At 38.6% G+C, this 23405-nt stretch overlaps 1 protein-coding gene across 7 annotated transcripts in view; it reads left to right on the top strand.

Moving 5' to 3' along the window:
* The first annotated feature begins 636 nt into the window (after window positions 1–636).
* USP49 (ubiquitin specific peptidase 49) overlaps window positions 637–23405 on the top strand; it is a 73458-nt gene continuing 50689 nt past the window's right edge. For 2 of the 7 annotated variants that reach the window (XM_081141049.1, XM_081141055.1), the window contains exons 1-2: window positions 1396–2058; window positions 4071–4152. The gene's annotated coding sequence lies outside the window, so the exon portion shown is untranslated. Of the gene's footprint in view, window positions 691–793; window positions 877–1395; window positions 2059–4070; window positions 4153–23405 lie in introns of those variants that run through there. The other 5 variants (XM_081141051.1, XM_081141050.1, XM_081141052.1 and 2 more) reach the window with 5 other exon arrangements.

Raw genomic sequence — 23405 nt, 5'->3', positions numbered from 1 at the left:
CTGGGTCATCAGTGGCAAAAGTCAGACACGTGCTCGCCCGTCCGGAAGCCAATAGTAACTTTTGGCAAAGAGCTGCCTCAGGAAACCCCACTGCTTGGAGGCTGCTGCTTTCCGAACAAACGACCCGGTTAAAACTAAGTCTTTTAACAGAACAAAATAAAAGCATAGACGGGATAGTGAGGAAGGCTTTTCCCCTTGGCAGTGGTGAGATGTTAAAGGAGCTCCAAAGAGTGCGGGGAAGTAACGTAAAATTCCTTTACTGTTTCGCCGCTGAAGGGTTGGGGAGAAGGGGGCGGAGATGGGCTCGGGAGAGTCTCTGGCCCTTTAAGAAGGAGGGACAGGCAGAAGACTCGGTACCTTAAGAGCCTCTTTGTCTGGAAACCTCCTTATTTACCGTCCTGTGCTTCAACCAAACTTCGACTCGCGATTCACAGTGTTCCTCTACGCCACCGCCCCTTACGCCAGGCTCAAGTTGGCCTTGCGTGTGTGCCTGACCCTAAACTTTGCGCCCGCGGCGCGAACCCTGGGAGCGGACGCTAGTGCCGGGGTCGGGGCCCGGCGCTGCGCCGTTGGCGCAATGCGGGGCTCAGGGGCGGGGCTCCGGCGTGCGAGCCAATGAGTGGGCAGGGGGTGGGGCCGGGTTCGGTTGTCTCGCGCCTTGGTGACAGCTCGCGCGTGCTGATGATGGCGGTAAATAGAGGAGGGGGTGTCGTGGGAGGGGGCGGAGGAGGTGGGGGGGCAGCAAAGGGGTAGCTCCAGGGGGTGGGGGGACGGGGACCTGGGCGGCCAGGGAGTCCATTCTAAGACTCGGAGGCGGGGACAGGAGTCTCGGGCACACTGGCCCTCCCCTTTAAAGAAGCCAAATCCTCACACCGGGTGAGGGGCGACAAAGACAGCGCGCGCTTCGCGGGCGGGAGGAGCGGTGGCAGGGGGCGGGACCGCGGCGCCGGCGGGCTGGGGGCGCCCGGGGCGGGGGCCGGCGGGAGGCGAGAGCCGGCAGTGCGGGCGCGCGGGCGCTGGATTTTGGCGGGGTGGGAGACAACTGGGTTTAGGTGAAAGCCTTGAGGAGAAGAGGGGAAGGCAGGCTTGGGAGGCGGTTGCGGGGAAGGAGTCTAAGAATGAGATGGGGATTCAGGGGAGAAAGGGTTAGAAGGCAGGAGAGAAAGCCGGCCAAGGAGGTAGGAAGGAGGCAAGAAACAGGGTGGGTGTTAAGGAAACCTGGCAGGGAATGTGGTTAGGAAGACCAGGCTTGGAAGAGGAATCCTGGGGTTAGGTGGGAGAGCAAGGGTTTGAAGGGGCAAGCTTTGCAGGGCATGGCAGTGGGGCGAGGGGTACTGGGGTAAGAGTTGGAAGTGGGCGGCAACCAGGCGCGGAGCTGGGGTAGTAGTTGGGAGCAGAGGGGAGAGTGATTAAGAGCCAGACGTGACAAGGGTGTGAACTAGTGCGGAGCGAGAAGAGCTGAAGGACTAGGACTGGCGGTGGGTTGGGAACTGCGAGGTTCTGAGAAGGGTATGGGTTAGTGGTGGGCAATGGATGTAAATCCTTGAAAGTGAGAGAGTGAATGAAACACTGGACTAGCACCAGGTGGAGTTAGGAATAGGAGCGTAGTGGAAGGGTGGAAGGACATAGTGCTGAGAGACAGGCGTTTATAGGACAATTGGGGCACCAGCGAAGCTGAAAGGAAGAGAGTAAGGGTGTAAGATGATGGCGGCATGGGACAGGGTAACTGGGAATTGTGTTAATTGATGAGGTTCAGCAAGATCCAAGGTAAAAAACAGTGAAGTGAAGAGACAGGATTAAGAGTGGAGGGTAAGAGGAGCAAGGCAGAGAGGGCCCCAGGATTTAAAGGATGAGATAACGAGTAAAGGAAGAGAACAGGGTGAAGGGAAACCAGGGGAGTCCTGATGGATGCAGAACTGGGGTATAATGCACAGGGGTGGGAATCACATGTGCATGTTGTGGGGAGATACTCCAGAAGGTCTGCGCGGGACAGGGCACAGATGCTGTAGTGAAGGATCAAGTGTAGGGAGCCTTTGGTGCAGAAGAGGAGGAACCATGGTGAGTGAAAAGAGACCTAGAGATAGGAGTAAAAACTAAGAAGTAAGGGGGAAGGGCAGGAAAGGAATTCTTTGTTGAGAAGAGAACTGTGTTGAAACTGTGAGTCCTTTTGTCCATAAAAGTAGGAAATTCCAGAAACCTCTTTCTCTCTCCAAGGAATTTTGATTCTGCTTCTACCTTTCATTGTTTTTAATTTGACTTTTATGTCCACTTTGAAGAGATGAGACCCATTTTGATTTGGTTTTGTTGTTTTCTGAATGATAAAGCATCAACTCTGTGCTGAAAACCTCTTCATTTCACTAGGGTTGTGATCTTAGGAAAATGGGGTGTGTTTTGTTTTTTAGTTTTTTAACAGGGTGGCTGTGCCTGTGTAGTATGCTAGTGTTGTACCTGACAAGCACTGGGCAGGCAGAGTGCTTTATCCACAGCATTTTCATTTTCAATGGAGAGCCCACTGTTAGTGAGATAAAGACGAAGATCTTTTTGTTTTGATAATCAACCAGGTTTCTGCCTAGCTGTGTTTGGTGACTGGAGAATACTGAGAAATCATTTCAGAGAAAGGCAAATAACCAACCTGGGAAGTTTGCTGGAGAAGAGATTTAAATCAGGGCTGTGAGGGCTTTGAGTTCCTGAGCTGCCTTTAGCTTTGTGTGGGACATTTCATACTGTAGTAGGTAGCTCACCCACTTCGCAAAATGGAATAAAGAAAGGAAGATTTGTAGAATAGTGGAGGATTTTGGAGTAGGATTTATCTTTTAGGTTAAATAATGAATTTATGAGTAATTTTTATCATGGAAAAAACCTCTGTAAGATAATGCAAGCTGGAGCCTTGGACAGTTCCACTGCCTCTCCTGTTTTGTAGGTGTGAATAAAAAAGACCATATTAATATTAATTTTACAAAAGCTTTTGATTTTTAAGACACTTGGAAATTAAAAGGAAGATAAGAAATTTGGGACAAAATTTAGGTTATTCTTACTGAGTGTTTTGACGATTTTTAGTCTGAAGCTTTTACATTTAGCTAAGAATATGAACAATTATACTTGATGGTTCTAAAGAATAGAATATAATTTACTTTAAAAAATAAAAGCTGTTCTTAAGAATCTTTTTTGAGGTTATTTCATTAGTGTACACTCAGATACATAAAGATACTTTTTTTTCAAAGTCATGTAAATTTTGGATTGCTACTGTTTTGTGGGTGTTTGTGTAAAAGCAAAGATTAGGTTGTAATAGCAAAGATTCAATTTTGATTTGTGGATATCGGAAACTGGTTATTAATAATATGAGTAATTTAGAATCTATCTGAATTCAGCTGCTAACTGTATTCATGGATTCTGGATTCTGTTAGGCAGGTGTTCAAGGTGACTAGATTGATTTATCAGTTTAACAGAAGATTTTTAAAAATTACTATTTTTGCTGCTAAGTTTCAAGAAGGTTAGTCTTAAATATTAACTTTCAAACTGAAGAGTAACTTTGGTATGAGGTATGTGTTTCTGTGAGATGTGTGTGCGTATTTCCTTCGTTACAGATGTATTTGGGCTGGGATAATTGGCAGACTGTATTCTGTGTATGGTATTGCCATTTTAATAATGTAATTGTTTTATACTTAGTGTTCTTATATAAATAAACTATTTTAGACTTACTAATTTGATCAAGAAGAAAACATAAGCTATAAGATCAATTAAGGGGAAGAGTCTGTTTCAGTCCTGTCTTTTGTTTCTGTATGCTGCCATAGTGTGCTAAATCATCAATTCTCTGTGAATGGTTATTTCTCAGTTGACACTCCTAAAACTGAAAATGGATAATCTTTTAGTTCAACTGATAATATTTATCAGCAAGGACTCCAGTGATAAACTTAAGCTTTATTTTCATTTGTTCATCAAGTAGAATTCTATTCTATTTAACTTTATTTTGTTTATAATTGTATTTGCTAAGCAAAAAACTTTTAAGTTTATATTTTCAGGTTTGAATAAGTAGGTTGTACATAATTAAATGTCTTTCTGGTTAATCATAGATTCTTTGGATGGGACAAAACCTTGAAAGGACCTCTAGTTTATCCTGCAGCTTCAGTCAATATCCCACTTAAATCATCCCAGGTAGATAAAAAAATTTATACTATTTTCATAAATGCTCAGAGGTAATGTGGCAACCTTTGTAGATAATCTTTTCCAGCATTTAATTATTTTCTTTATAAGGAGAGTCTGCCTTCTATCTTACCAGCACACACTTAATGCTATATTTATATTTGTTCTCTTGCCCCATTCTCAATTTTTGAGTAAAAATACCTGCTTACTATAGTACTAAGAAGATGCTAGTTCATCATAAATTTAATAATAGTAGCTACCACGTATAGTGCTTTTGTGCCAGGCATAGTTGTAAACTCTACAGATTATAACTCATTTACTCCTCAAATCAATCCTGTGTAGTTGGCACTATTCCTGTCCCCATTTTATAGGTGAAGAAATAGAGGCTCCTTGAGATTAAGTGATTTGCCCAGGGTTATACTCGGACATTTCTATAGCTACTTGTTTGATAGCTGATAATCTACAAGTAATAGTTGAGGTTTTTCTTTTGTCAAGTAGTAAGTAAACGATAGGTTTAATATTTTTTACAGTTCATAAGGGAAATTTCTACCAAGTGGTGGAGGATAGAATTTGAACCTTGGCATTTTGCTGGCAAGTCTGTGCTCTGATTCATTGTGTTCTGTCTCTGCTTGACTGTTGTGAAGTCATCCTCTATCATTCTCTTCTCCAGATTAAACAGTGCTGATTTATTTTAATCCCTTAATGTGTCTTGTTTGCCAATCCTTAAACTATCCCTGTCGTTCTGTTATCAACTCTTTCTCAGGTTCTTTCTAGATGGGGAGCCTGAGACAGACACCCTAAGGGTTATGTCTAATGCAAAGATTACATCAAGGCTCTTACATGCTCCTAATTTTTTCATTATAAAATTGTATTTATAAGACAAAATGACCCCAAAACAATAAAAAAATGCCTAACAGCATTGCAGATTAATGGTTACCGGTCCAGCTTTTTAGCTAGAAAAAGGCCCTGGACTTGTTATATATCCTGTAGGTTTGTAGATTAAAGATTGTTGCCATTGAGGCAAAATGGAACTCAGAGTTCAGTGCAGATACCCATAAGCAGTATCTCTTTAGATTGTTGCTGACTTTTTGCTATCTTCTGTGTGTTTGCCTATGTAAATAACATACTAAGTACATTTATGCATGCTTTAATTTGGTTAAGTAAATTGATACTCATTTTTTTAAAATTAAGACTTTATTATTTTTGAAGTTTTTAATTGATTTTTTTTTTAGAGAGAGAAAGAAACATTTATGTGAGAGAGAAACATCAATTGGTTGCCTCCTGTACGCTCCCTGGCCAGGAATTGAACCCGCAACCTTTTTTGGTGTGTGGGACAACACTCCAACCAACTGAGCCACCCAACCAGGGCAAGACTTTATCTTTTGCCCTTGCTGGTGTGGCTCAGTGGTTAGAGTGTTGGCCTGCGCACCAAACGGTTGAAGGTTGGTTCTGTTCCCAGTCAAGGGCACATACCTGGGTTGCAGGTTCCATCTCTGCCCTGGTTGGGGCATATGTGGGAGGCAACCAATGGGTGTGTCTTCCTCACATCAACGTTTCCCTCTCTCTTCCTTCCTCCTTCTCTCTCTCTCTCCCTCTCCCTCCCTTCTACTCTCTCTAAAAAAACTTAATGGGGGGAAAAAAGACTATCTTTTTAGAGCAGTTTTATGTTCACAGCAAAATTGAAGGAAGATATAGAGATTTCCCTTTACCCTCTGCCCCCAACATACATAGCCTACCCCATAATCAACATCCTCCACCCAGTGATTCATTTGGTACAGTTGATCCATTCTTTTAAAAAGATAACTAATAATTAGTATTTACTAAGTGCCCAGCATGAGCTAAGTATGGCAATTAATTGAAACTCAACAACCCTATGAAATAATATCTCTTGTTAATACTAGATTCTTTTGGGTGACTTGATTTTTTTTTTTTTTTACAATGTTTCAAACTTTAGAATAGTTGCAAAAATGGTACAAGGAACTTATATATACCCTTATTTAAATTCACCAGTTTTCATTTGCCCCATTTGCTTTATCATTTTATCTCACTTGAGTATTTTTAAACAAGTAAATTTGAAGAAAAAAATGTACTTGAAGGCCTTAATTTTTGAAAGAGAAGGGAAGAATGTCTTGAGGGTATCAGCAAGTTAGTATTTGATTTTAGTCAAGCATGTGAAGCAAAGGAATCAGAGTGGATTTTGTGCTGTTACGGTTTGTTTTCTTCAGTCTATTATGAAAAACATTCTTTTACCTGTGAATGATGAATTTGTAGGCCCCTCCCACATCAGCAAAAACTATGTCATGGTGTAGCCCTCTGATGGGGACCTCCTCTGATGGGGAGTCTTCAGGATATGATAGGTATTGGTGATGTATGGGTAATTATTTTGTGAAAACAGGAGCCACAGGGCTGTTAACACCATGACTAACATGTATTCTGAAGATCCTTTTGTAGCTTCAGGGAGATGGAAAAGATCTAAGTGCAAAATGTATAAGAACATTGGTTGCAAGTCATACTAATAGGTTTGCCTTATGGTAAGGGAATGAATATAAATATTATAACATCCTATTATCTCCCCCCAAATAACCTGAATTTGGGTAGTCTTTTCAGTTGTTGTCATATAAAGAGATTTAATTCACCCCATTCCCACTGCCACCTTCCAGCTCATCCTCAGTCTTTATTATTAAAATGGTAGCCTGTCCTTTTGATAAAGGTGTGACCTGCAGAATGAGGCCTGTCTGATTTCAGTGAAAGGACTATTCGCTGTATTCGGACAAATGTAAATACAGCACTTGTAAGCCTTTTTTCCTTTCCCCCCATTTTAAGTGATCCTCAAACTGATGAAATAAAGCTTCTTATTACAGCTGATTGTAATAATTAAAAACACTTTGCTTTCATAAGGACAAGAAAATTACAAATTATTTGGAACGCATTCTTCCTAGCCATGCATTATTGTTTTTGAGGCATGGGCAGTTTTTAGACTATAATACTGTTCCTTTGCCATTTACATGTTAATAGAAGTCTGAAAAGTAAGGCACTCTTCTGAAATGTTCAGGGTTGTTTTTATTATGTGTCATGTTGTAAACAGCATTCTGTGACAGGTATTTTCTTTCTTTGTCTTCTATTGAGCTAATTAGTAATTTACACTCTAGTAGCATCTCTTCCAGCCTCACTGTGTGAAAATGCCTGCTACTCTGTGTCTTCCGTGCAGCCTGGGCTGGCAGATGATTGGGGGCAGATGTTGGTTAGCACATCAGAAGGATCAAGGCTAAAATTTATTTTTGTGTTTTTAATAAATGTACAGGCTTTTGTATATGCCCTCCCCCTTCTCCTCCCCCCTCCCCCCACATTTAAATAGGAATGTTATGGCCTCCTGTAATCCAGAGCAACTGTCCTTGATTCAACTTTGGACTCTTTTCTATTCTGTCCCCACCCCCACCCCAATGTTGTGGGATTTGGGGAGGATTAGCAGGACAGTCTGGCATAGTTTAGAGCCCAGAATGCTGGTCTTCACTGCTCCCTCCCATTGTCAGACCTCAGAGCCTCTTGTCATTGTCTTTAGAACCCAGCGGTCCTTCTCTTGCTGGTATGTTATGTGAGGGGTGGGAGGGAAGTTAGGAAGTGAGTTAGAAAGATGCTTTCATAGGACACTCATATTCCTCCAAAGGAATGACAGGCTCTGCTTTGGATCAGCTTTTTCAAAATGCAGCTGTAAGTGACTGAAAGATAATTTAGAGCTTGATTTCAGCATTTGGTCACATTGGTGTTCTGCTCTTTCCCACCCTCTTGTCTCTCTCTCTCATTCTCTGACATGGGAAAAGTGATGTGTAGTATGTTATGTGCTCACTTGGATAGGCCACATGGGTATATTAAAGTAGCAAGAGCTTTTGACTTTGAAAAAAGTTGTAAGCATCAGTTTGTTTAGTGGGGAATATAATTTCATTTGAAAATTAAAGGAATGGTAGAGAGGGGTTTACTGATTTTGTAGTTTTGAGTCCAAACCTTTCTAGTGTGCTAGATAATTTGTGGTATTTATTTTTGCAGTTATGGATACTAATTTATCAGGATAATAAGGTCATAGTCCCCGTTAGAGTTAATTAGAGTTCCCCTGACAAAAAATTATTGCCTGGAGGTGGCCACAGAGAAAATCAGGTAAGAAAATGTGTGAGTAGCTCAGTTCAGCCATCACTGCTAGTAGCGTTATAATCATAGACGTCTGGCCTGTGACAGTGTGTCCTCACTCATAGGCAGAGGACGCTGCATTTATGTTGGCAATCACAGACTGTGGGGCTGTATGCTTTCCTCACACTTACTTCTTTTATTCTCCTTTCTCTGTGTTCCAGTACAACGACCTGTGTCAATTGTCCTAATTATGTTGGGAGTTCATGGCTAGATACTAATTACACCTTTGTGCTTTAACATCAAAAAGAGGTCAAAGGTCAGATTAATAAGCAACTTATAAAACAGTAAAATATCATTGAAGTGGACTGATCACACAAAGAGGTGTTACAAGTAAGTAAAGGTGAGAAAGGGAATCCATGACTATGGAATTGAATATACTCTTTTAAAAGAAACACTTCTAGAATGTATGGCATAGCTTGAAGAACTGATAACGGTGCATTTCACTTGAAAGGTATGGGTACTTGAACAAAGAGATCAAACTCACTTGTGGTTGGCCTGTCTCCTCCATGCTAAAATCCCAAATTGGATAAACATTGCCAGTCTCCCCAGTTATATTGTTAATGTGCTTCTTGAATGTTTTTTATCTCCATAGGCAGTTCAGCTTAGCCTACAACTAATAATAAATTCAAAATCTATTTAAGCTATAAATTCAGTAATCCTAATCGTTTAAATAAATAATAAAATGAAACATATAATTACCACTTCTCGCCTATCAGATTGAGAGATTAAACAAGTTGACAATAGCCAGTAGTGAACGAGGATGTGGGGAAGCTGGAACTTTCACACGCTGTTGGTGGGAATGCACGTTTCCTGGGAGGTAAATTTAGCAATGTCTATTGGAATTTAAAACATGGGAACCATGTGACCCAACAATTCCACTTCTAGAAATTTGTCCTATAGGTGTATTCATACACTTGCATGAAAACTATAGTACAGAGTTTTTCTTTACAGCATTGTTTGTTATAGCAAAAAATTAAGTTCCTCAGTAAGGAACTGGTTAAATAATGTATGGTGGGTCCACACAATGGAATTCCACTAAGCTGTTAAGAATGCAGTGGGTCTCTATATGCTGATGTAGAAAGATGTCCATTGTAAAATTATTTTTAAAAGTCACATTATTGAATGATATGTATAGAATATTCATTCCTATTTTTGTAAAATGTTAGGACTGTTATTGATGTGTTCCCTCTTTGGGGAGGAGGTAGCCACCTTTTTTTTTTTTTTAATATGTCTTTATTGATTTCAGAGAGAGGAAGGGAGAGGGAGAGAGAGAGAAACATCTATGATGAGACTCATTGATCGACTGCCTCCTGCACACCCCTGACTGGGGATCGAGCCCACAACCCGGGCACATGTCCTGACCAGGAATCGAACCAAGATCTCCTGGATCCTAGGTCGATGCTCAACCGCTGAGCCACGCCCAGCTGGGCAGGTAGTCACTTTTTATATTCTATATACTTCTATATTGTTTACTTTTAATAATCATGTGAGGAACGGGTAACTGAGAGCATCTTTGAAGGAATCTTCTGTGGCATTCGGGAGGAGGAGGAGATTAGCCAGAGGAGAGAACTGACTCATCCTTATGAGAAACATCAGTCATATTTTGAGTCAGAAATGTCTGGAAAGGTAGAAGGAGGGAACAAAGGGAAGTTGAGGCCATTTGGTGGACGTTTTAAAGGTAATGAGAAAGAGCTTGCATTTGATTTAAAAAATGATCTGTAAAATGGAGATAATAGTACCTAGTCCATTAGATTGTTGTAAGGACTAAATAATGCATAGGAAATGTTTAGAGCAGTGACCAACACATAGTAAACTCAGTATTAGCTATTATTATTGAATGAAAATACATTAGCTTTTGTAAGCCTGAATAAGTTAATGTGTTGCTTTATTATGTACAATGATGGTTTTGCAGACCCTACTGGCAGATCGTGCAACTTAGGTGTTCTGGTTGTGTGGATGGTTGGCCCAACCATTCCTATTCTTCAGCTTTGATCCTTCCACCTACTAACACTTAGTATCAAAATCTAAAATACTGAAGAATTTTAATTTTAGAGCCCTGGACGCATGATGTCCTATAAGTGACTATTGGTTTTATTTACCAATATCATCGTGTATACTAATTAACATTTGGGGTTTGTGAAAAAGAGAGGGATAGGTAATTTGGGGGAAAGCATCATTTTGTGTGCCCATGGAATGTGGAATAGATATGTTACTTTTCACTGAAAGTGTTAATCAGTTTTGTTAGCAGTGCTGTGTAATGAGCATATTAGCTACAACACCTACATTGGCAGCCAGAAGTCAGCTGTAAAGTCTTTTAGAAAACAGAAATCTGGCAAGAAGTGTTCCCGAGCAGTTGAAATAGTTTAGGTGGGAAAATTACATAGCACAAATAAAGTAGAAAAAATTTCTCCAAAAAGAAATTGATTCACCCCTGAGACAGCCACAAGAAAAGATGTTTTTTACCTGTGAACTGAAATGTGACAATGTAATTTTGTAGGGCTTTAGATTTCTTTTTGTACTTCAACTTCATTTAAGTTTGTCATTTAATTTGTCATTTAAAGAACTTCAAGGTGTATTTATATTTGATGAAAAATTATAAGTTTTTATGCTATAAAAATTAAATTAGTTTATTTTAAGAATGACGAATTTCTCACACTATAGTATATACTATATTCTAATCTAAATTATTTTCCACTTCTACTTCCAGTTAAAACGTCTTAAAACATATAAAACATTTTTGAGGGTTTTTTTTTTAAGACCTTTCAGCAGAAATCACAAGAAATGCTATATTTAAGCATAGCATTTGGCACTTGACATGTTCAATAAATTTTTATGGAATGGGCCCTGCCAGTTAGCTCAGGTGATTGGAGCATTGTTCCATCACACCAAGTGCAAGTTCGATCCCTGGTCAGGGCACATACAAAAAGCAACCAATGAATGCATAAATAGGTGAAACAACAAATCAATGTTTCTCTCTCTCCCTTCTCTCTCTCTGAAATCAAAAAATTAAAATTTAAAAATTTATTGAATAAGTTAATGTATGCATGAATGAAAAATATTCTGAATTTGGACTTCATAATCTGTGGTTTGAGCACACTCTAGCATTGGTGTATAAAGGCCCTCTGTTCAGCCCGGCCAGTGTGGCTCAGATGGTTGAGTATTGTTCATGCACCGGGAGGTCGCTGGTTTGATTTCCAGTCAGGGCACATGCCTGAGTTGTAGGCTCGATCCCCAGCAGGTGATGTGCAGGAGGCAGCCGATCCATGTTTCTCTCTCGTGGATGTTTTTATCTCTCTCTCCCTCTCCCTTCCTCTCTCTGAAATCAATAAAAACGTATATACATTTAAAAGGCTCTCTGTTCAGCCCCTTCCTATGCCCAATTTCCTTTCTCGCCCCATAAGCACCCTCTCTAATGTGTTTATGTCCTTGATTCTGTATGCATCTTTGTAAAATATGAGGTAATGTTTTTTGTCTATGTATCTTTAATTCCAGGATTCCCCATTATATCATACTTCTGTAGAATTTGGCTATAGAATTCTCCTTGTAAAAATACTATAGATCTTGCTCTGGTTTTTACTTTTTTCACTTAGCATTGATTTAAGAGCTGTGTATGTTTTTGGATGTACATTTGGCTAATTGGTCCTAACTGCCACGTAGTATTCCATGGTGTGCATCCATTCCCATAGTGATGGATGCCTAGGCTACCATAAACAACAGTACTAATAAACAGTTTTGTATGTGTCCATTATGGATGTGTTTGAGAATTTCTTTGGGATATAGGCTCAGGGGTGGCATTATAGCCTAAGTATTGTTAGGCCGTTGAATGGGTGTATCAGCTTATATCCCACAGACATTGTATTCCCCATCACCCCAACACCTGATGATGTCCATATTTCTAACTTTTGCCATTTAATAATGTCTCTTTTTAATTTATATTTTCTAATTATTAGTGAGTTTGAGCATTTCTTCATATTTTAGTTAGCTGTTTCCTTTCTGTCTAGTTAGCATGAAACAATAAACAAAGTATTTTATTTTCTTAAACTGGAGGAACTTTTGGTTATGCATTATATTTTGTGAACTATTAATATTTTTTTCAAACTTCAAAAAGTGAAGACATGTTTTATGTTGAAGCTTAAAGTATGTTTTCTTCCTAATTGCAAGAAACAATGAAGCAACCATTTTTAAGCATCTATCTTGAAAGCTATAAAGTATGCTATAATTGAACCACCTGGCTAATCTATTCTCATTGTCTTCATTTATGCTGAAAATTGAGAGCAAGTGTTTTTACTAGAATAGATTTGGTTGGAAAGTGTTTCAGCATATTAGATTTTTAAAAAATCACCCCTGGACAAAAATCAATAGGTTATTTAAAGAAAAATCCAGCGGTTTCCCCATTTACAGTGCTCCAAATGTCATAAAACTGAGGAAATAGCAGGCAACACCTCTGCTTGCCTGTCCATGAAGAGCCCATCAGTTGATCAATAACTATGAACTTAACACTCATGATTCTAAGTAGATATTAAATATGATAAACAAGTACCATATTATACTCCCAGTTTTTCTGTGAAAGGGCCATAGAAAATATAGATGTAAAGGATTTGGAGATAGAGAAAAGCATGTCTCCTAATAGAGATGCCACTTCTTGGGGTCTTAGAGAAAGCTGGGCAGCAGTTGTTTGAGATTTGTACATGAATCCCATTACTATTTGTTCAGTCTTCAGGAGAGTATGAGGGACGGACTCAAAATGCTTTTTCTCTTGTTCCAACAGATTCACAGTATTTGTGCTTTCCTTTTCTGAGGAAGCAATACAGTTTTTTAAGTGTTTTTATTTCTCACTAAAATGTGATGCAGTCAAGTTGTTCTGTTGACTTTGGTTTAGCATCTACTTAACTGAGTGAAAAAGGAAATTTAATTTGTGACATGTTTGACGTAGCCATAAACCATGAACTTTCCCCAATAACAATATGTTAAATTTTCTTTTATTTTTCTCTTTTGCTGGTGGTGTAGTTATGACTTTTGAGTAAGTGTCAGCAGAACATTTTTTCCTGCTTTTATTTGTTTTTCAAACAAAGTCACACTATGCTAAGATGTAGAGATTTCCATATTCTTTGATACTGTTCTGCCTTGAAATTTTATTTTTCTCTCTTTTTTCCCCTCAGAAATCTTGCTTGGAAAATCTTTATTTTTAGATGTGATCTTAAAACATCCTTTTTTTAGCCTCTCAGGAATCTTTAAAAAAAATTATTTTAATCCTCACCTGAGGATTTGTTTTTATTGATTTGAGAGAGAGGGGAAGAGAGAGAGAGAGAGAGAGAAAGAGAGGGAGAGGGAGGGAGGGAAGGGGGAGAGAGAGGGAGAGGGGGGGAGAGAGAGAGGAACATCAATGTGAGAGAAACATTGATTGGTTGCCTCCCACATGTGCCCCGACTGGAGATTAAAACTGCAACCTTTTGGTGTACGGGACAACACTCCAACCAATGGAGCCACTCAGCCAGGGCAAGAGTCTTTTAAAATTTAATATTTATCAATGTTAAGCCTATATAAAGTATACTACCTGCTTCCCCCTCCACCCCCAACATTCTGCCTTTCCAGGTACCTGCATTTTCTACTCTTTGAGCTGTTTCTTTTGATACTTAATGCCATTTTTCTAAACGTTGGGCTTAGACTGCTATTTTTAAAAATCTGTATAGCCCTAGCCAGTATGGTTTAGTGGTTAGAGCATCAAGGGCAGGTGTCTTGGTTGCAGGTTCATCCCAGCTCCAGTTGGGGGTGTGTGTGGGAGGCAACCAATCGATACCTCCCCCCACCCTTCCACTCTCTCTGAAAAGCAGTGGAAAGAAATATCCTCGGGTGAGGATTAAAAAAAAAATCTGTACAGATTATTCTCTAGACCTGCACAGCTATCATCCGTGATCTACCTTCCCACATATCGTAGGTATTTCCTTCACCCCGCTATGTTGGGACTCCCTGTTTGTTGGACACCATATCTTCCTCCTCTATTGTTTATACTTTAATTCCTCCATAAAGTTCCTAGGAAAAAGGTGCATGGGTTATAAATTTGCTTGTGAATCTGCAAATATGAAAGTGTCTTCATTTTTTCTCATACTTGATTTATAGTTCCCCTGGGTATAGAATTCTAGATTGGATGGTATTTTCTCTGAGTTTAACAAGAATTGCTCTATTGATTTCTTGCTTCTATTATTGATAATGATAGTCCGATGGTGTTCTGAGTCTTGATTTTTTTTCCCCGCTCCTTGGTTACTTTTAGGATCCTATCTTTGTCCCTGATGATAATCAGCCTCACTGGGTCTCGTTTTATCTATTGTGTTAGGCATACTGAGGGCTTTAATTTGGATTTTTCATTTCTGGGATTTTCTTGAATTCTTAAATTCAAACCAGATTCCTCCTTCTCCCCCAGTTTTCCTATTTTTTCTTTCTGGAATTCTTATTATTTGTGTTTGGAACTTAAGGACTGATGGGTCCTTTAATTTTCCTAGTTTTTCCATTGTTTATCTTTTTGCTTCTTTGTCCTACTTTCTTGGAGGTGTCTTGAACTTCATCTTCAGACTCTTCTAGTGAGTTATATATTTCTACTATCCTGTTTTCAACTTTCAAGAGGTTTTTTTCTCTGTTGCTTATTAATAGTTTTCTATTTTTGTTTTATGGATGAAATAGCTCTCTTCTGAATATGTTAATTATAATTTTAAAATATTTCTTCAGCCTCTTGCCACATCTCTATTTCCTTAAAATATGTTTACTTGATCATTTGTTTTGGTTTTTCATTTAGGGAATTTCTTTAAATGTACAACCTTTGCTATCTAACTCATATTCCAGAATAAGCCATGGAAAAACTAAAAGCTAAATTTGCCACAGTTAACTGGTAGTCTTTGTTATAAGATGATTAGCCAGGAACTCAACTTTTGGGAATGGGAGGGTTACCTCTAGCAGTCAGTATTTGTAAATGTTTTTCTCTTGGCCAGGTTCTTCCTCAGAGAGAATGCTCCTGTTGTTGGCTTATACACCTGGCTGCAACATTTGCAGAGCTGAATGGGGACAGAGCTGGGGATATTTACTTTTCAGGTTTCCATTAATCCCCAGATTTTTAGACTGGCAGGGCTTCCCCTAGTTGTGCCTAAGTCCAAAGTCTCTTTAAAAGTTTCGAGAGCACACACTTCCTATCCTCTGACCTGTGGATACTTGGAGTTAAGGTGGGAACCTTGGCGTGGAACTTCTACCCTCTTCTCCTTTTTTCAGGCCTGCCCGCAGTCTCCACTTTCAGAGGCATTCTGTTTGGTTTATCTCAGCACAATTCAGTTTGTTTTGGGCTTCCCCTTAACGTGCTCTTGCTTTTGCTTTCTTTGCTCTGCTAAATCAAATATCTTAACCGTTTGCTTTTCAGCTTTGAAAAACTTCTTCGTTGTTGTTTTCTCTTCTTTGTCTTTGAGTATTTTATGTTTTAAATTCCATTTTAGTGGAGTTATGGAGAGGACAGAAGTAAATGCAGGTATTTAGTGCGTTATGTTTCATGGAAAATTCAAGCTTATTTCTTTGATGCCCTGTTTCAACATAAGACTTAGTAGCAGCTATTTTCATCTGGTATGCCATAGCACACTGGTGGGCCTCAAGAATTTTTAAAACATGCACTACCTATTTAGTAAGGGGCACTGACCTCTTTTCCCTTAGATTGTCAGATAAAAAAATGATAACAACCGACACAACAATAGCCATCTGGTGTGAATGAATAAAAATTATACCTTTTTGTTGTTGTTTTTAGATCAGCAAAAAATATATTTTTTGGTGTGACACGGAATTTTTTAATTTTTATCGGTTGTCAAATGATCTGTAATTGAAATATTTTCCTTTGTAGTTAGTTCTTAACTAGCTGGGCATTCCACTGCACTGCTGTTGATGTTGTCTGTGATGTCATGAGTGTGGCAGCCATCAACATTGCAGTCCACAGACTGGGCAGTCCCCAGAATCTCTTTAAAGTTTCCAGAAAGTTCTCTAGCTTAAGATCAGTGCCACATCTATTGGGCAGTGTTGACAATCTCATCAGAAGCGATGCTTCCAGTGTGCTTAAAGTTTTTGGGGTTTTTTTTTTATCCTCACCCCAGGATATTTTTTCCATTGCTTTTCAGAGAGAGTGGAAGGGGGAGAGAGAGAAGAGGATGTGAGAGAGACACATCAATTGGTTGCCTCCCTCACGCGCCCCAACTGGGGCCAGGGATCGAGCTTGCAGCCGATGTACATGCCCTTGGCCAGAATCGAACCCAGGACCCTTCGGTCATTAGGCCGACACTCTTACCACTGAGCCAGACCGGCTAGGGCATGCTTAATGTTTTTGCTTCTTTCTGTCTCGTGGCGGTTCTTTGAGGGCATTGATGATCAGGGAAGAGGCTGAAAGCACTACCACAGTCCAGGCCTTTCTGTTCTGAATGGTCAGGTTTGCTGTAATCCTCAAATCCTTCCAATCACTGGTTGCTTTGGCAATCTCATCACCAACCTTTTTTGGAAACAGGCCCCTGGGGGCCGAGGCAGAAATGGCACTGACTTCACCACCGTTCCACCTCAGTTATTCAACTTTGATCCTGTTGGGGCGTGGTGGAGGCAATTGGTGTTGTATGAACCTGGATTCTGGAAGACTGAAGAAAGTTGCACCGAAGCCGAAAGTATGCTGCAGAATTTTAGAAATTAGTTTATGTGTACCATGAGATGAAAAAGGTTGAAAATCACTGGCTTATAGCAATTGCAAAATTTTGCTACAGTAGCAGAATTGTACAGGACATAAATTCATTTGATTTTTGCTACCCTCATGGGTTAATGCCTAACCCATAGCTTGCAATAAGGGAATGACATCTGAATGACTTTGGGAAGTTAACAAGTAGAATAACAGAAATTTAGGTTTATTAGTCACTTAAATGATCCTTTTGCGGATGTGGAAACAAACCTGAAACCTGTTTCAGTTGAGAAGTGGCTTTCTTATGTTCATTCACTTATCTATTTAGAACTAGAACTGAGTTTCTTCTCCAGGGTTCTTTTTCTTACCAGTATGGTTCTGTTCTCATTAAAGTACCAGGAAATAGGAACGCTTTATCCATTGCTTATGTCACCCAAATGTCCTGTTAATTTAGTGTAGGTTTTAAGTGACAGTCATGGAATTTTTGAATGTTTTTCTTCCTGTTAATATTTGGGGTTCCAGTTTTATTTTGGTGAATTTTAAAACTTGAGAAAATTTGTCTTACTATTTAATGATGTTACTATCTTGAAGAATTATATTGAGCATTTTAAAGGTTTCCTTTTTCCCCCTACTGTTCCCTTCTCAGTGGGTTCCAAAAGTTCTCTGTAGGGGAGGGTGGGACTCTTTCCCGAATATAATTATAACAGGTAAAACTATTTAGAACAAATTAGTATGTCTGTTAAAATTTTTAAGTAATGTGGAAAAGGAAAGCAGGTGTTATAAAAATGTCAACCGGTTTGTTTGGAGAAATCATGGAATACTTTCTTTATCAATTTTTCAGTTCTCAGTTCTTATCTTCTAATACCCCTTCCTGCATTTTACTCCATACTACATAAACCTTTTGTCTTATTTCTCTTTCTCTCCTATAGTCTGTATTTTGTTCAGTTTGCCCCAGAACACCACTGAGTTCTATGTTGAATGAGAAGTCTTTGGCATTTTCACTTATATGTAAAATCTGTAGGGCTGAAACTCTGCTTTATACTTTTAAATAAAACCACTTACACACGTATTTATGGAATGCCTTCTTTGACTGAGGCACTGGGTTCTCTGTAGGTGCTAGCATCTTTTTGGGTACATATTAGCTCTCTGACAGATTCCTGATGGTTGGTGTAACTCCACCTTTTCTCTAGTCACTATTACAAGGCAATTGAATGGGCTCATTGTGTGACATTGGTGACTAATAATACCACCTGGGAGCAGAGTGGGGAAAACCTGTTGTTTGGAAGCTAAGGGGTCTAAAGTTCCCCTATCTGGACATGAACGTGTTGGAAGAGAAGCCCTCTGAGATTCCTTATAACCTTCAGATTTCATGATCATAAAGAGGGGCTTCCAGTGAACCAATGGGACCCTTTATAACAACTGACTGACAAAAATAATATCTCTTGGGATTGAGTGGAATCCAACAGAAATTTTACGTGACTGAGCTAAGCTGTTGCAAATATAATCTGAAGTAACCTTAGAACAGTTAGAATGATAGAGCTTTGTTTTTTCTCTCTCCCTAATCTAAATTTTTTTTTTTTAATATATCTTTATTGATTTCAGAGAGAGGAAAGGAGAGGGAGAGAGAGAGAGAAACATCAATGATGAGAGAATTATTGATTGAGTCTGCAACCCGGGCATGTGCCCTGACCAGGAATCGAACCCTGATCGCCTGGATCCTAGGTCGACACTCAACCGCTGAGCCATGCCCGGCTGAGCTCTTTCCCTAATCTAAAGTTAAACAATGCTTTGTGATTATACTTTGGAAATGTATTTTTTAATTTTTTCTAATTTTTATTTTTTATTGTGAAAAATGATATATGTGAAATACATTTAAAAACATACATACATTTTAAAGACTATTAAAATAAAAGCTGAGGTTACCAGTCTGTAAGTGTAAAAGTTCCCTGTGTGGCCTGGCCAGTGTGGCTCAGTGGTTGTCATTGTCCTATGAACCAGGAGGTGGTAGTTCTATTCCCAGTCAGGACACATTCCTGGGTTGCAGGCTCAATTCCCAGTAGGGGGCGTGCAGGAGGCAGCCAATCATTGACTCTCATCACTGATGTTTCTATCTCTCCCTCTCCCTTCCTCTCTCTGAAATCAATAACAACATATTTATTACTTTAATTAAATTTATTGGGGTTACCATGGTTAATAAAAACACATTTTTTTTAAAAAAAGTTCCCTGTGTGACCCTCCCTTATGCGCCATCCCAGGTTAACCATTATCCTGACTATTATCAAGAAAGTTAGGACTTTGCTTCTCTTTATTATGTTTTAAATTCTACCTTGAAAGCAAAATGGCTCAATGATTAAAGGCCGCTCTTTTTACATGAATATTTTATTTATTTATTTATTTATTTATTGAGGTATAACTAACCTATAACATATGTTTCAGATATACAACATAATGATTCAATGTTTATATATATTATGAAATGATCACTACAATAAATCTAGTTAATATGTGTCACCATGCATATTTACAAATAAATTTTTTCTTGTAATGAGGATATCTAAGATTTACCCTTAGCAACTTTCAAATATGCACACCATTATTATTTACAATAGTCACCATGCTGTACATTAGATCCCCAGGACTTATTTTATAACCAGAAGTTTTTACCTTTTGACTCCCTTCACCCATTTCACCCCCCACCATCACCCCCACCTCTGGCCACCACCAATCTTTCATTTTCTGTATCTGTGAGCTTGCGTGTGTATATTTTTCTTGTTTTGTTTTTGTTTTAGATTCCACATGTAAGTGAAATCACCTGATATTTTTCTTTCTCTGACTTATTTCATTTAGCATAATGACCTCAGGCTCATTCATGTTGTTGCAAATAGCAAGATTTTATTCTTATAGTTGAGTAATATTCCTCTGTGTGTGTGTGTGTGTATCTCAGTCTCACATTTTCTTCATCTATTCATTTATCAATGGACATGTAGGTTGTTTCTATATCTTGGATATTTTAAATAATGCTGCAGTGAACATGGGGGTGCATATACCTTTTGAGTTAGTTTCCTTCAGATATATTCCCAGAGGTGGAATTGCTGGATTGTGTGGCGGTCCTATGTTTAATTTTTCGAGGAAAAATACTGTTTTCCATAGTGGCGGTACCAATTTATATTCCCACCAACAATGTATAAGGGCTGCCTTTTCTCCATATCCTGACCAACATATATTTTATTTTTTACAACAGGTATTACTAGGAAAATACTGAGTAACATTTATTGAGCACTTACTTCATGCCATTTATTCTTCTGAGCACCTTACACATCCTAACTCCCCAACAATTGTATGAGATAGGTGAGGAAATTGAGGCATGGAGCTAGGAATTTGCCCCACTGGGATTCTGATTCATCCAGTCTGGCTCCTAAACCTCCTCTCTTAAATACTATACCTCATTAGGGTATTGTTAAGATCTGCATTTATTTTGCATCTTTGAATTCTCTAACCAGATAACAGTGTAGCCATTAAGTTCTGTATTGTTTCTGCTAGAACCATTTTGTTGGAAAGTTTAGGCTTTTAGATTTCATTGCTTGGCACAGAAAATATATTCCATTAATTTATTGATATCTTATTATAATATTTTTACTATTGTTCATTTCAGAGCCCTTCTAAAACATTTATTTTATAAATATTAGTTTTTTAATGGAAATTTTCAGGGAAAACCAACATCACTTATATTTGTAGTAGTGAATAGTGATATTTAGGTTAGAGTTAACTTTAATTTTTAAAAGAGCTGTGACTAAAACTCGTGGACACGAACAGCAGTGTAGTGGTTGCCAGAGGGAAGGAGGTGGAGGGATGAAGAGGGTTCTAATACATGGTGATGGGAGAAGATTTGACTTTGGGTAGTGGACACACAGTGCAATATACAGATCTTGTAACATAGAAACCCACACCTGAAACCTATATGTTCATATTAACCAATCTCACCCCAATAAATTTAATTTTTAAAAATGCTATTATGGTATAGGAAGCATTTTTCTAATATAATATTTTTAAATTCTTACTTAAAATATTTTCATGTTTGTAAGACAAGTAATATTGACACTTTTAAAAATATAATCTTGAAGAGATAACTTATTTATAAAACAGCTACTGATTCTATTTAGTGAATTAATGTTCCCTTTGCAGTGTTTTCTCTGAAAACAACTACCTGTAATAAGTCTTTATGTTTAAATTTTAAAGTTAGAAACTTCCTTTAGGAGAAGTGTAGATTTACAGCTCCATAACTTCTCAAACAAGGCAAGTAAAGTCCCTCAGGATATTGCTAACTGCCAACTAAGTTTGACTGTGGCACAAAACTTTACTTAACCTCATGTTTTTTTGACACTGATTACTGGAATCGAGCTAACTCAGAACAATTACCTTGGGTCTAGGCTATGCTGTTTTGTTGCTGTGTGATCCTGGGCTAGTCCCTTAATAACCAATTTGAGTACCCATTCTTCATCTGTAAAGTGCCACTGACACCTACTTCATTGTGAGAATTAACTGAGCAAATATACATGAAAACACCTCACATAGTATCTAGTAGGAGTCTAATAAATGTTCATAAATGTCCTCTTCCCATTAAAATTGCCATGCTGTACTGACAAAATTGTTGTATAGTATTTACAAATATGCTTGGCAATGATAGAATTAATGTTTTAAAAATGGTTTGAATATGTGCTGGCAGACTGAACTCTACCAATTGATAGTAATATATGTGGGGAGTATAAAGAGCAGGATTAGATTTAAGCACAGTTAGGAAATAGCAACTCTGGTGTATGCTATATGGAAAGTCATTTTGTGGCTAACACTGTGGCTCTACAAACTAAATGGGATTTGATATTGCTTTTGTTTGCATATATTTATCCTTGATGGTTGAGGAGAATGCAGACATATTATGCTATTGTTTTTAGGTTATTTAATTTTTGGTGAGAAGGAATTCCCAATCTGGCCAAAATCTTACCTTTTAATCCCTATCAAACTGTTAGTTTGACCAGGATGTTATTTAAAGACCCAGATACCAAATACATTTTAGGATTCTTGAGATGTACCTGAATGATCAGGCTGTTTTATCCCAGCATGCCCCCAACCTCCTGGAATGTTTGAATGTCAATGCCTCTTCTCACCAGAATAATCTTGGCTTTGCTCTCTTGGGTAGCAAGGAAAGAATAGCTAACCCATGTGCAGCTTTTGTCAGTTTACAATGCACTTACGCACACATTTTCTTATTTGATCTTCACAGCACCCTTGAAAAGGAGTAGAGTTGATGTTATATCCATTTATAGGTGAAGACTTAGAGGACATTAATGAGTTGCCCAAGGTCACACTGTTAATGAGTGAATAACCTGGGGCTTAAACCCAAGCCTTCTGAATCTAAGGCTTTTTTACTCTCCCATGTTCTTATGCTCCTTATAAATTAACAGACCCATTTATTCCCTTATTAGATATGAAAATCTATCAACAAGGCAGGAGGATTCCTACATCCGTTTGAACCCAACCATTTAGGGAAGAAACTTTCTAATGTGGGACTAGATTATTTTTCATTCTGAGACTCTGGATCTCTTACCCCAAATTATTTTTATTTAAGAAGGCCAAGACAATGGGAAATGTTTTGTACTAATACAAAAATGTATGTGTAGAGAGATGATAAAAATTATAATTTATAGTGTGTAAGTGCCATATGACGTTTTTAGTTTAAAACGCATTATAAATGTTAGAAAGCATATGACCTAAGAAGTAAACTTTGCGATGCACTTAAATTTATTTTTTAATTGATTTTTTGGGGGAGAGAGAGAAACATCAGTGTGAGAGCAAACATTGATCAGGTGCCTCCTGTACTCCCCCCACCTGAGATCAAGCCTGAAATTCAGGCACCTGCAATCCGTCAGTGCACGGGACAATGCCCAACCAACTTAGCCACACCAGCCAGGGTCATTTATTTTTTAAAGCTTCTTGTTTTAATTAAACAAGCACATATTAACAGCCACATGTGAATCCCAGATGATTAAAACAGAACAAAAACAAAAGTGACCTGCACTGCAGCTAGAAAAAGCAAACTTTTTGGCTTATGAGAAATGGTGTGTGTGTGTGTGTGTGTGTGTACACATGGGAATTTTTCAGGAAAGCCATTCCATTCCAGTCTGGACAAATAAAAGCACAGACCATTTCTGGTTTTGTTTCACCCAGAAGTAAACAGAGTAGTGAAGGTATTTTTTTTTAAATAGCAACAATTGTACTCATTAAAAAGCTTTTTCACTGAAGGAAAAAACCTTCCTGTCTATGGTGAGAACACTACCCAATAAAGGAACTATTTTAATTCTTTTCATAGAGTTGATTGACTTTCTAAAGGCCTTATGCTTATTCAGATTAGATT

The sequence above is a fragment of the Miniopterus schreibersii genome, assembly GCF_964146895.1.
Source record: "Miniopterus schreibersii genome assembly, chromosome: 6".
Classification (NCBI taxonomy): Eukaryota; Metazoa; Chordata; class Mammalia; order Chiroptera; family Miniopteridae; genus Miniopterus; species Miniopterus schreibersii.
The sequence above is the reverse complement of the archived record's forward strand: the minus strand, read 5'-3'. Positions and strand labels throughout refer to the sequence as shown.